We start from the raw sequence: 12,340 nt of genomic DNA, 5'->3' as shown, positions 1-12,340 counted from the left end.
TACCTTCTATTTCTTAAGACTTTCTATTCCATTTCTTTACTGAGGCCTTTCTATTTTTCATTTGTTTCAAGCATGTTTGTAATTATTCACTGAAGCATTTTCATCAGATAATTCTAACATCTGTTACCTCAGTGTTGGCATCTATTGATTGTCTTTTTCGTTCATTTTGAGATCCTCCTGATTCTGGGTATAATTAGTAATGTTTGATTAAAATCAGGACATTTTTGTATTATGTTAGGAGATTCTGGATCTGTTTTAAATCTTGTTTTAGTTGGCTTTCTTTGACAGTGCTCTGGCAAAGAGAAGGGGCACTATCTTGTTACAGTCAGATAGAGGTAGAAGTCCCTGTTCCCCATGAAACCCTCCAGTGATACACAAGGAGAGGAGAACTCTGTTACTTCTGGGTGATGGAGGGAGTTCCAGCTCCCCATGTGGTCTCCACTGATAACCACACTGGAGGTGGCCTCCTTCCTGCTGAGCAATATGTAAGTCCTAAGTCTTCAACAGGATCCACCGACACCATTCCAGTGAGGAGGGAGAAATATACCTCATTACTGATGGATAAAGGTGGAAATCCATTCTTTCTGTGGTCTCCACTGAGCTGCAAGGAGTCATGCTTCATTTCCAACTAATGGGGATGAAAAGCCTGGCTCTCTATTTGGCATTCTGTAGTATCATTCTTGTGAGGGTGAAAGTCTAGGCTCCTCCACTTGGCCTTTGTTTGCATGGTGGGAGTGGGGCCATAGTTTTCCTTTTATGTGGTTTACAACTAGAATAGAGAGATTAATGTCTCAAAGTTTTCTGCCTTTCTTGGTTGTCCCTTTCCTGATCTTTTGACTTGATCCCTTTCCTTGATCCAAGAGCAAGCTTTTGTTGGGACTAGTTTTGTCTGCATCATTGTTATTTCTAGGTTACCAGCTTTTTCAGCTCCAGCCTGAAATGTATAAAGCAGAAAGAAAACCCAGAGAACTCACCACCATGTTGTTCCTCAGTTCCTAATGTCCCTGGTGGTCTCCCTTCTTTTCTGTACCTTGTAGAATCTTTTTAGGTTTGTTTTATATACAACATCCAGATTTTTAGTTGTACTTAGTGGGTGGAATAGGGAAAAGTAATCCCATGTCACAAAGAAGTAGCCAGTTTCACATATTTTTATTGCTATATTATTTGGTGTATTGAGATTTGTGACAATTTTATCTCCTTTATAAATATACAGTGACATTTTATCTTGTTTCATAATTTGTGTCTTAAATTCAATCTGCCTTGTCTTTCTAAGGTTGAATGGGTCTTTTCTGAATCACTTTAATTTCTTATTTATAACATATATGTTGGCTTTGCTATTTCTTTCAATGAGTTAATTTAATGTGAATTTGGCATAACAGATTTTTTTTTTGTCTTAATGCCAGCATCTTACATTTTCTATTTATAATTTTTTTTAAATTTTCTCATTCTTGTTATTTCACTTTCTTCTTTCTGAAGTTGGGTGTTTTCCTTCTGGTAATTTGAAAGGTTTTCAATCTGTTTAATTACTCCAGTTTCTTCTTTCATATATTATATTCTAACACTTTTCTTAGATTTAGCATATTTAGAGAATATCTATTGACCACGCACTAAAGAGGACAAGAAAGTGAAAGGCTGCCTCTTCATCACAACTTTCCTCTCCTTGCTTACTTTCTGATTTTTTCTGGTTTTAATTCATGCTCATTTCTGTTTAAGTTCTTCTCTCTCTGGGACCCTTTATAACTGTTTCTTGATTTTTTTTAACTTAGAAAATATCTGTGCCATCCCACTGTGAGAGATCAATATTCTAATATCCATACTCCCTTCCCCAAGCCTCTTGATTTCTTTTGTCAATTTTACTTTATCATCATTTATGACATTTTCTTCTGAGACTCCGTCCTATAGTTGTGGGACTTTACTTTTCTATAGTATTAAGTCTGTGCTCATCCCCTATCTTTGCCTTGTAGGTTTTCCTTTCATCTCTTAATTAAAGAGTTTTATTTTATTTAACAGAGCTAACATCCAGAAATTTCATATTTGAGACTACTTCCTGCTTTTCTACTTGAATGACTGCTTGACATGACATAGCACCTGTTGACTTCTCAGTGCTTCAGTGTCCTCATGCCATCTTTGGCTGGGCAATTTCTTTTTTCACCCCTCTCATTAATCATTATATCACTGCAATCTTTTTTTTTTTTTTTAAGTATAACTGGCGTTACCACCCCAACTGAAAATGCCTGTGGGATTTTCACCCTTGGATATTTTTCTTCCAGAAAAGAATTTTTCATATCAGGCTTCTTTCAGGCTTTCTTAACTGGGCTCCCCAAGAAAAATAAGTCATAATACCCTAAGGCATGCATTGCTGATAACAAATCAACTTGATTTCTCTGCATCTGGAATAGTACTAGTCATAAACCATCCTGGAAGAATTGAGAAAATAGTCACTTAATCATTTTTTGTGTCCTGTGGTCCAGCTGAGGAGCCCTATTGAAAAAAGCAAAAATGTTGGTTTTGCTTGTATTTTTCTTGCTCATGTGTACCTTGCTCAGTTCTTGCTAAATCTTTTCCTTATTCTTATATATTCAGGTCAATCACCTCAATGTTCCCCTCCCCCCATCTATGACCCTTTGAGGACTGGACCCTCCCAAACTAGAAGACCAAGTCAAAATGTGTGCCTTGCTGGGTGCAGTCCTGGGCTCTGGCTTCTGTTCAATGGCCAGCACAAGAATCCACTCTACCCTGCCCATAACATATCTGGTCCAAGGCAGAGGGATCTCAGGTGTCACCCCCAAGTCTAATAGCTGTTTTGCTTTTGCCCAGTTTACCTTTTTCTGGAAGTTGGTGCTTTTCATATCTTTCCCTCGAATCAGAAGGGAATAAAAGCTAAGAGCAGGCAGCTGAGGGCTCCCATGTTGAATCCCCCGGCACGTTTAGTGTGCCAGCTCCCTCATCCTGCTCTCTGAGGTCTTCTCTCATTTGTCTTATCCTCTCTTTGTCTTTGGCCACATTTCTGTCTGTTGTTGGTGATAAGCCGCACTGGGTGTTCCATCTTTCATTCTCCTTGCCAGCTAGTGACCCCATCCTATCCCAGAAGAAATCACCATCACTGTGGTTGGGGCAAGAGGAAAGGGGTGAGAAAGACTCCACTCTCTTTGAAACTTTCACCTCCTTTCCCAGGGCTGCTGACTCCCATTTCATTCATACTCCTGCTGACAGGATCAGTGGGCATTTTCCCCAAGACTCTGACTTCAGCCTTCTCTCTTCACAGCTTCTAGGCAGGGTGGAGGCAAGTGCTGCTTTGCAGCAGCAAGCTGGTCTGCCTCTCTCCCTTTCAACAATAAAGACTTTTGCTGTCACTTGGCTTAACTTCTCCAAATCCCTGTGTTGTTCATATCCTTGTGTTTGAGAGTAGTAAGACTGAGAACTGGTTTCACCCAACCTCCTAAGCCAAAAGCAATTGACAACTCTACAAAAATGTGGAGTGGTGACTTTGATCCCTAGCTTATGGATGAAGAAACCAGGAACTTCTTCCAGAGCTTCAGCCAGCAAGTGATGGGGCTATATAGCATGGAGGCTTCTCATTCCCATCTTGTACTTTTACTTCTTAAATATGGTAGGGACAGAAGCAAGATTTCCTGATCAAAAATTGTTTCATTCAGTATGAGTGTTTCATTTAGTATGAGGTGTCTTGGTGGAAAGAACATTTGTTTTCTTGGAAAGAACTCCTTAACAAGTGCTAGAGTAGAAAGGCAAAGGAGTTGGCTCCTTCTCCTCTCATTGTGATCAAGGAGGGCAACAAGCCTTCAGAAAAGAGACAAGGTGATGTGGATGTACAGCACAGTAGAGAGGATTTTAAAGTCACTAGAGGAGTTTAAATGTGGTAAGGAAAAGAAAAATGCTGAGACTGTGAAGGATATGAGCTGGGAGAGAGCAAAGTGGACTTCAGAAAGTCAGGCACATCTTAGAGTCTTATACGAACCTCCTCCCCCCCACCCATGTACCACTCAGTATGGTCGGTGTTTCTCATTTAAAGCTTCTGAGGGGTACTGAGATGTGAGGAGTCCTGTACCTGGTGGATATAGAGTAGGACTAGGGACAGTGTACAGACCTTGATGCTGGGGCACAGACGTCAGGAGAGTGAGAGTCTCCATGAATTAGCAGAAATCCCTAGGAACTTTGGATTTTCACTAGGCTGGGGTCAAGGCTACTCTTATCTAATCTTTGCAGGACTTGAACTCAGACTTGCTAGCTTCCCGGTGTTGGTCCCTGATTGCTGTTCCAGAGGTAGCTGGGCACTAATGTTAAGAGCACAGGCACTGGAGTCAACTGACTAGATTCAGATCTTGGTTGTTGGCTCCTCCATTTGCTCATCTCTGATATGGGAGCAGTAATAGCACACAAGGTAGACTGCTGGTCTGAAGGTTAGAGCGGTCTTTGTACAGCACCTAGACAGTGCCTAGGACTCGGTAAGTATGATGCGAAGTGTTTAAATGAAGTCTATAAACCTGATAAAAGTGCCTATCCTGTGCTGTGAGATAAAGGGACAAGGAGGTTCTAACTGTGCCTTGCACCCCAGAAGTGTTCAATGCACACAAGTCACTGCTGTCCACTATCTTGAGTTTTGCAGGACAGCATTCCTAGGTCAGCTCCCCACTAATTTTGCTTTCATGTTGCTTTTCTGTGGATTCTGTCTCTGTGTGCATATTTATTCATCTTTTGCCAGTTGGATCTAATGAAGTTTCTTCTCAGGCTTGTGTTTGATCTCCATTTCTCCCAGATGGTTCCCAAATGTGGCAGGAGAGGCTGTCAGCGCAGCCATAGTGTGGTTCAGACTCCCCTATGGCAGAGCACGTGTGGGATGGCTGAGCTGAGGAGGGCAAGGTCCCACCTGCCCCCGAGGTCGGAGGGCACAGGTGAAGCAAGAAGTTCCAGACCCACGGGGGACTCCCCATGTGTCAGGCCACGCCCCACCAGCTGAGGGAGCGGAGGCAGCCACGTAGACCCAAAGCACAAGTTGAGCAGAGAACTGGAGACGGCACACGGACCCCACGGGCTGCCGTCTCTTCCAGGCAGCCCTCGGTCCCACCCCAATCAGGCCCCCACGGCAGAAGTTCCCAGCCGACCTCACAGAGCACAAAGGCAGGAGTGGCAAGGGGGCCCTTAGAACCGCTGATGCCAGGCCCAGCCCAGCCCAGCCCAGCCCAAGTAACTCTGACCCTCTGGACCGGAGCCCAGGCCCAGCCGGCTTTGGAGACAGCCCAGGTGATTTTAAGGAGCGGCCGCTGCCTGGGAGGAAGAGAAGCCCTTAGCATTCCTTACGTGCTGTGGGAGCTGCAGAAACCAAACAACACACTTTGCCCAAACGCCACTTGGAGGAAGATAAGAGCAACTCCGGCTGCAGCCGAGCATTCCTTCAGTGAGGGGGCCGAGCTTCCTGCCGGGCTTCCTGGAGAACTCCGGCTGCAAATCCCGGCAGTGACCGTCTCACAGCCCGGGGCCCCGGAAGACGAAGTCCCTCGGCGCTCACCCCGGGCTGGAGCGGCTCTAAACCGGGGCGACGGGCTTCGAGGAGCCAGGCTCTTCCTGCCCTGGCTGGGTTTGCCCTTTCCTTTTCCTCCTGCCGAGGGGAAGCCTGAGGCTGGCCTAGCGGTGGACTCAGCAGTCCACGGCGCCCCCTAGAAGCCCACTTGGCGCCTCGGCTCTCACCCCCGCCCCCTCCCTGGGTCCTGACCAGACAGCGCCACGTCACCTGGCCACCACACGGGGACCACCTCACAGGACCACCACATGGGGGCCACCACATGGGACCACCTCAGGGAGACCCCCTCATGGGACCACAGCCGGGGCTATGTCACAACCCCCCTCACGGGACCACTTCGGGGACCATGTCACAAGCCCCCTCACGGGACCACCTCAGCGAGACCCCCTCATGGGACCACCACCAAGGTTATGTCACAACCCCCCTCACGGGACCACTTCGGGGACCATTTCATAACCCCCTCACGGGGCCACTTCAGGGACATGTCACAAACCCCATCATGGGACCACCACAGAGGACCACCTCAGGGGGATCATCACTGAAGTCCATGTCACAGACCCCCTCTTGGGACCATCTCATGGGACCTCATTATAGGACCACTAGGCACTCACCCGACTAACCAGACACGGAGCTCTCCGCTTCTCTCCTTCTCTCCTCTCGCACTCTCTCTCTCTCTCCCTCTGTCTCGGGAAGAAAGCCTTTCCCAGAATCCCCCAGGGCAATCGTCCTCACACCTCATTGGCCAGCGAGGCATCACGTGTGTCTTTCTAAGCCAATCACAGGCTGGGGAAGGAAATGCACGTCTTCAGCTGGGCGAGAGGCCCAGGTCGCACGCAGCAGGGGCGTGGCCTAGGGGCGGTGGAGGAGGTCTCTCCAGGGCGCGGGGCTGTCGTGCCCTGAGGTCCCCGGGCGATCTGAAGGGCTGGGAACCCTTGTCTGGCCCTGGGCCGAAGCAGCAGAGGAGCCACTGCCGAACGAAGGGACTCCACGGGAAGTGGGAGCTTGGCGCCAAACCGCAGGATCTCCGCGTCTCTGGGTTTGTGGGCTGGAAGCACCTGCTGTTCCCGGTAGTGTGTGCAGCAAGGGCAGCTTTCCTGAGGCATCGCGGGGTGCTGAGCACGTTCTGGCGATGTCCACACTGAGGCAATGGGACCCCCGACAGCCCCCGGCCACAGGCCTGAACGCCCATCGGGAGATGAGAAAAGTGGGGCAGAGCCCGGATTCCAACTCTGGGTGGTCCCGTCCTGTCCACAACTCCATGGACCCTGCCACGAGCACTCTGAAGTCTCTTCTTATGGCGACCACCTGGTTAGCCCCTCCCTCCTCCCTGGAGATCCAGTCAGCAGGAGTACTCTTCCTGTGTCAACAGTACTGTGGACGATTGCTGGTTGCTGTTTTTAAGCAGGCTCCACACCCGATGGGGGACTCGAACTTGCTACCCTGGGATCCAGAATGGCGCACTCCCCAAACCGAGACAGCCAGGCACCCTGATACAACCATCTTATGAAATCATTCCTATTCCTTCCATATTTAGCAGGTGAGGCAAATGAGGCATGGAGAGGTTAAAGTTACTTACCCAGACTGACATGGCTAAAGAGTTGGGGAGCCAAAATTTAAGTCCGGGATGATCAACTTCAGAACACTTCACCACAGCCTAGGGCGGTTTTGGAATGGTTTCTGGGCTGGGTGTGTCATTCACTCATGGTCATCTTTCCTAGCCTTCTGGGTTTGGATGGACTCAAAGCTCTCCCAGGGTCAGGAACTTAAAAGAGGAAAGAGTTCTTCTAGGTCTAAATGGAGGAGACTTTTCCTGACACGAGCAGACAAAAGGAGTCCCTGGTGAGGGAGGCTGCTGATTTCCATCTTAGCAGCATGGGTCAGGCCGACCGAGACTGCAAGACTCAAGTCTGCAGGAGGGCTTCTAAGCTGTACAGCTTGCTCCGATCGCTTCTGTTTCTGCTGGTCTGCTTTGCTTTAGCAACAGGCAGAAAACTATTATTCTTAAAAATGCCTTGTTTAAAAGAGCAGCCAGGAAAAGAAAGCCAAGGAAATGTATCCCATCCATGCTGATGTCAGAGGAAATGGGAACCCCAGGAAAGAGCATTTCAAGAAACGGGAGACGAAAACACTGCTTGAACAGTGTCTCTGGGTTCAGAAGGGGAAAGTCCTCGTGTTTCCATGATGTTTGGTTCCAGGTGGCTGTGTCCCATGAGACAGGGCAGCATAATGTTGGACGGAAAGCTATGGACAGGCTGTAAGGGCTTCGTGTGACAGTCTGGCTCCCTTGAGCTTTATACTGCGGTTCCAAGTGCCCTGAGACCTGTGCCCACAAATACTTGCATGCAGACTCTGAGGTGTGGGTCCAGGATGTGTAATGCTACAGTGTTTTTAAGAATTAAAAATGGAAACAAAGATAATCTCCACCAGTAATGAAATGCCTAAAGAAGTTCTAGAAATTCACACTGGGGAATACCATGCAGTCGTTAAAAAGAATGGAAGAGCATCAGGGAAGTGCAAGTTAAAATCTGAGGTCTTACCACACACCCCAGAGAAAGGCAGACATCTAAAAAGACTGATAGTGCTAAATGTTGGTGAGGATGTAAAACAACTGTAACTTTCATACACTGCTGAAATATAAAATGGATCCGTTACTTGGGAAAATTGACAGTTTCTACTAAAGCTATATATGCGTCTCCCTTTGATACAACAATTCCACCCTAGGTAAAATTAGGAAAATTAGTGTGTATGCTTACCAGAAAACACATACAAGAACATTCATGTTGCCTTTGTTCATAACAAAGCAAAAACCAGAAGCAACTCAATTGTTGATCAACCGGATAGTGAATAAATTATGCTATCATTCATCAGTGGAATATTATACGGCAGAACAGAAACAACATGAAATATATAACAACATGTATTAATCTCACAGATATTATTTGAGCAAAAGAGGCCAAACACAATACAAAACCTACCAAATGCTTTTAATTATATTAAACTCAAGAACAGGCAAAACCAATATATCATGCTAGAAATCAAAATAATTATGTCTGGGAAACAGTATTGACTGGCAAGAGTCATGATGGAAGTCTCCTATATCTTGATCTGAGTGGTGGTCACAAAGTATAAATGTATGTAAAGTTCATTGGGTTGGACCCTTAAGATATGGGCACATTTACTGTGTGTGAATTATTCCTCAATCAAAAAGGCAAGAGAAGTTAACAACGGTTAGCCTAGAGATTATTTTTGTTGTATGTGTGTCCGTATTTTTAATACTTTACCAAGTTGCATGTAATGAAGAGGCATTACTTTTTTTAAAAACTAATAATGTTTAAAGCTCTAAAATTATGTGATAAACCTGTCTGTGTTCACAAGGAAAGGTACCCATGATATACTGTTGACTGGAAAAAAGTATGTAGCAAAATGCTAAGTATAAGAGATTTCTGATTCATATTTGAGTGAAAAAGACCTTCATTCCGATGGGAACAAGAGAAACCAACACAAAATTTTACTTTTCTAAGAGTGAAAAGAGGAGAGGACAGAAGGAAGCCTTGAGAACCAAACTCCAGAAAGAAACAAGCATGGCTGTACAGAGACATGACAGCTGCCCGCTTCCACACTGAAGTCTGGGTAGAGTTGACCTGTTCTAGATGAAGAAGCTTTGTGAAAACAAATGACTGTCAGCTTGACTTTGGATGCTGGTATGGGCCGATGGACAAATCGGAGTGCAGAAAAGCCGTAAAGGCAAGGATAGAGCACTCAACCTGAACAGTTCTCCCCCTCCCCCACTCCAAGTTTTGTCATGAAAGTGGCAGTGGAGGAAGGTTGGAGAGAGAAATCACAAAGTCCCGTGCTTGCTTTTGGTTAATGGATCCCATATCCCTCCACAAGGTGAAGCTGCAGTCAGCCCCTTCTCAGCCCAAACACTGACAAGCTCCAAAAAACTACAGCTCAGGACTTACGGTTTGGCTAATCACAAATTAACTCAACCGGAGGAAAGCTGCAGCTTCGCTGGCTCCAGTAAACACTAGCAGAAAGGTGAATGATTAGTTCCTCACCTTTACCGCCTTGGGAGGAAACAGACTACAATCTGTAAGGAAGAAACAGAGCAAAACAAAAATACTTGTGTCTTTTATTCTTTTCTACACAATGTGAAGAATACAACAAAAACAATTATAAAACATGCAATTAGGGGCGCCTGGGTGGCGCAGTCGGTTAAGCGTCCGACTTCAGCCAGGTCACGATCTCGCGGTCCGTGAGTTCGAGCCCCGTGTCAGGCTCTGGGCTGATGGCTCGGAGCCTGGAGCCTGTTTCCGATTCTGTGTCTCCCTCTCTCTCTGCCCCTCCCCCGTTCATGCTCTGTCTCTCTCTGTCCCAAAAATAAATAAAAAACGTTGAAAAAAAAATTAAAAAAAAAAAAAAAAAAAAAACATGCAATTAATCAGAAAAATATGACCCAGGGGCACCTGGGTGGCTCAGTTGGTTGCGCATCCAACTTGAGCTCAGGTCATGATCTCACGGAGCCCCGCGACGGGCTCTGTGCTGACGGCTCAGAGCCTGGAGCCTGCTTCGGATTCTGTGTCTCCCTTTCTTTCTGCCCCTCCCCCACTCCTGCCCTATCTCTGTCTCTCAAAAATAAATAAGCATTAAAAAAATTTTTTTAAAGAAAAATATGACCCATACTTACAAGGAAATACATTCTTGGAAAGTAACTATCAATGGTTCAGTTACTGGAATATGAATAAACTAAAATAACTATTTCAAATATAAATGAACAATGGTATATTTCAGGCAAGGAATGGAAATACATAAAAAAGAGCTGAAAAATAAAATATGTGAAAGAAAAACAATCAGCAGATGGACTTAGATTGGATAGTGAAGAAGAAGGTATCAGTGAACTTGAAAAAAAGGCCAATGAAAAGTACCTAAACTGGAAAAGAGAGAAGAAATATATTTTAAGAAAATGACAAGAGTATGTGTGAAATACAGAATCACTATGAAGTTTTCTAATATCAAGTAGTCTGAGATACGAGCGTTTTAGAGTCCAAAAATAAGAGGAAAGAGAGAATGGAAGAAAAATATTTGAAAAATTAATGGCCAAAATATTCCAATCTGATGAAAAAGATCAACCCATATCCTCAGGAAATGAATGAATCTGAAACAAGGTAAATACAAAGAAAACCACAACTAGCCATAATCAAACTACTGAAAGCCAAATATAAAGAGAAATCTTAAAAGCAGTCAGAGAAATATGTATTAATAGAGAGAACAATGATTTTTTTAGATGGTTGATTCCATTGGAAACATTGAGGGGCAGAAGAAAATGAAATCAACATGTTTGAAGTGCTGAGAGAAAAAAAAATCTTCAATTTAAAATTCTATAACCAGCAAAATTATCCTTTAAAAAGAAGATAAAGTTGAGATTTTCACATAAACAAAAGCTAAAAAAAAATAATAATCTGTAACAATTGAACCTCCACTACAAGTAATACTAAAGGCAGATTTGGGGGGTGGAGAGAAATGAAGCCAAATATAAACATGGATCTCTAGCAAGTTCTCAACGGTGACACTGTTGACATTTGGGACCAAATAAGTCTCTGTTGGCGGGGGGAGGGAGGAGCTGCCCTGTGTTTTCCAGCAACCCTGGCTTCTACCCACTAGATTCGAGGAGCACCCTCCTCCAATTGTGACAATCAAAAAATGTCTCCTGTGGGAATTAAGTCTGCCTGAGAAAATGAAGAACAAAAGGAAACTGTTAATGTACCAAATGTTTGTGTTGTTTGGAAATTAAATGTTTCCCAACATTCAATGTTCAAATCCTAACCCCTAACGTAACATGGGGGCTTTGGGAGGTAGTTAAGTCATGAGGGTACAGCACTTATAAATGGGATTAGTGCTCTTGTAGAAACCCCCAGAGAGCTGCCTGCCCCTCCCACCATGTGAAGACACAGTGAGAAGTTGACAGTCTGCAGCCTGGAGGAGGCCCCTCCGCAGTGCATGACCATGCTGGAACCCTGATCTTGGACTTCCAGCCTCCAGAACCCTGAGACATTTCTGTTGTTTACAAGCCATCCAATCTTTGGCACTTTGTTACAGCAGCCCAAACTGAATAAGACAGTAACTAGGTTACTATTGATTAATATAAAATAATATTTTTATGTGTTTTTAATTTTTGAAAACCAGTTAAAAGCAAAGACAGCAATATTGAATTCTGTTGGTTATAATATATATAGAAGTAAAGTATAAGACAAAAATAGCGCAGATATGAAAAAGGTAAATAGAAATATACCACTGTAAGGTTTTTGAATTACAGATGAAATAGTATAATATTGATTCAAGGTAGACTGATAAAAAAACTATATGTAGAATTTATAAAACCATAAAAATATATAGTTCAAATTCAATAAAGGAGAAAAAGTTGAATACAAAAATACACTGAAATAGTAAAAAAAAAAAAAAAAGGAAAAAGTAATACAATAAAATGGGAACAAAAATATAGAAAATAAATACAAGGCAGCATATTTAAAACAAACCTTATTAATAATTACAATAAATAAAAATGATCTAAACCCTCCAATTAGAAAGCAGATATTGCCAAACTGGATTCTTAAAATATAAAAGCTGATTATATGTTGATTGTAAGAGATGTCAGAAAGATAAAAATTTTAAAAATGGAAAAAGTTAAGCCCTGAAAACATTAATCATAAGAAAGCTGCAGTGGCTGTATTCATAAACTCCAAAGTAGATTTTTTTTTTAATGTGTTTGTCTTTATTTATTTTTGAGAGAGAGGGAGAGACAGAGTG

The 12,340-nt window shown here is 43.9% G+C and overlaps 1 long non-coding RNA gene across 1 annotated transcript in view; it reads right to left on the bottom strand.

The window, feature by feature from the left end:
* LOC122229791 overlaps window positions 1–6,512 on the bottom strand; it is a 29,570-nt gene extending 23,058 nt beyond the window's left edge. Inside the window, exon 1 of the long non-coding RNA XR_006207135.1 lies at window positions 6,148–6,512. This is a non-coding gene — a long non-coding RNA (uncharacterized LOC122229791). The remainder of the gene's footprint in view (window positions 1–6,147) is intronic.
* Window positions 6,513–12,340: the final 5,828 nt, after the last annotated feature.

Source organism: Panthera leo, chromosome C2, assembly GCF_018350215.1.
Source record: "Panthera leo isolate Ple1 chromosome C2, P.leo_Ple1_pat1.1, whole genome shotgun sequence".
Taxonomy (NCBI): Eukaryota; Metazoa; Chordata; class Mammalia; order Carnivora; family Felidae; genus Panthera; species Panthera leo.
The sequence above is the reverse complement of the archived record's forward strand: the minus strand, read 5'-3'. Positions and strand labels throughout refer to the sequence as shown.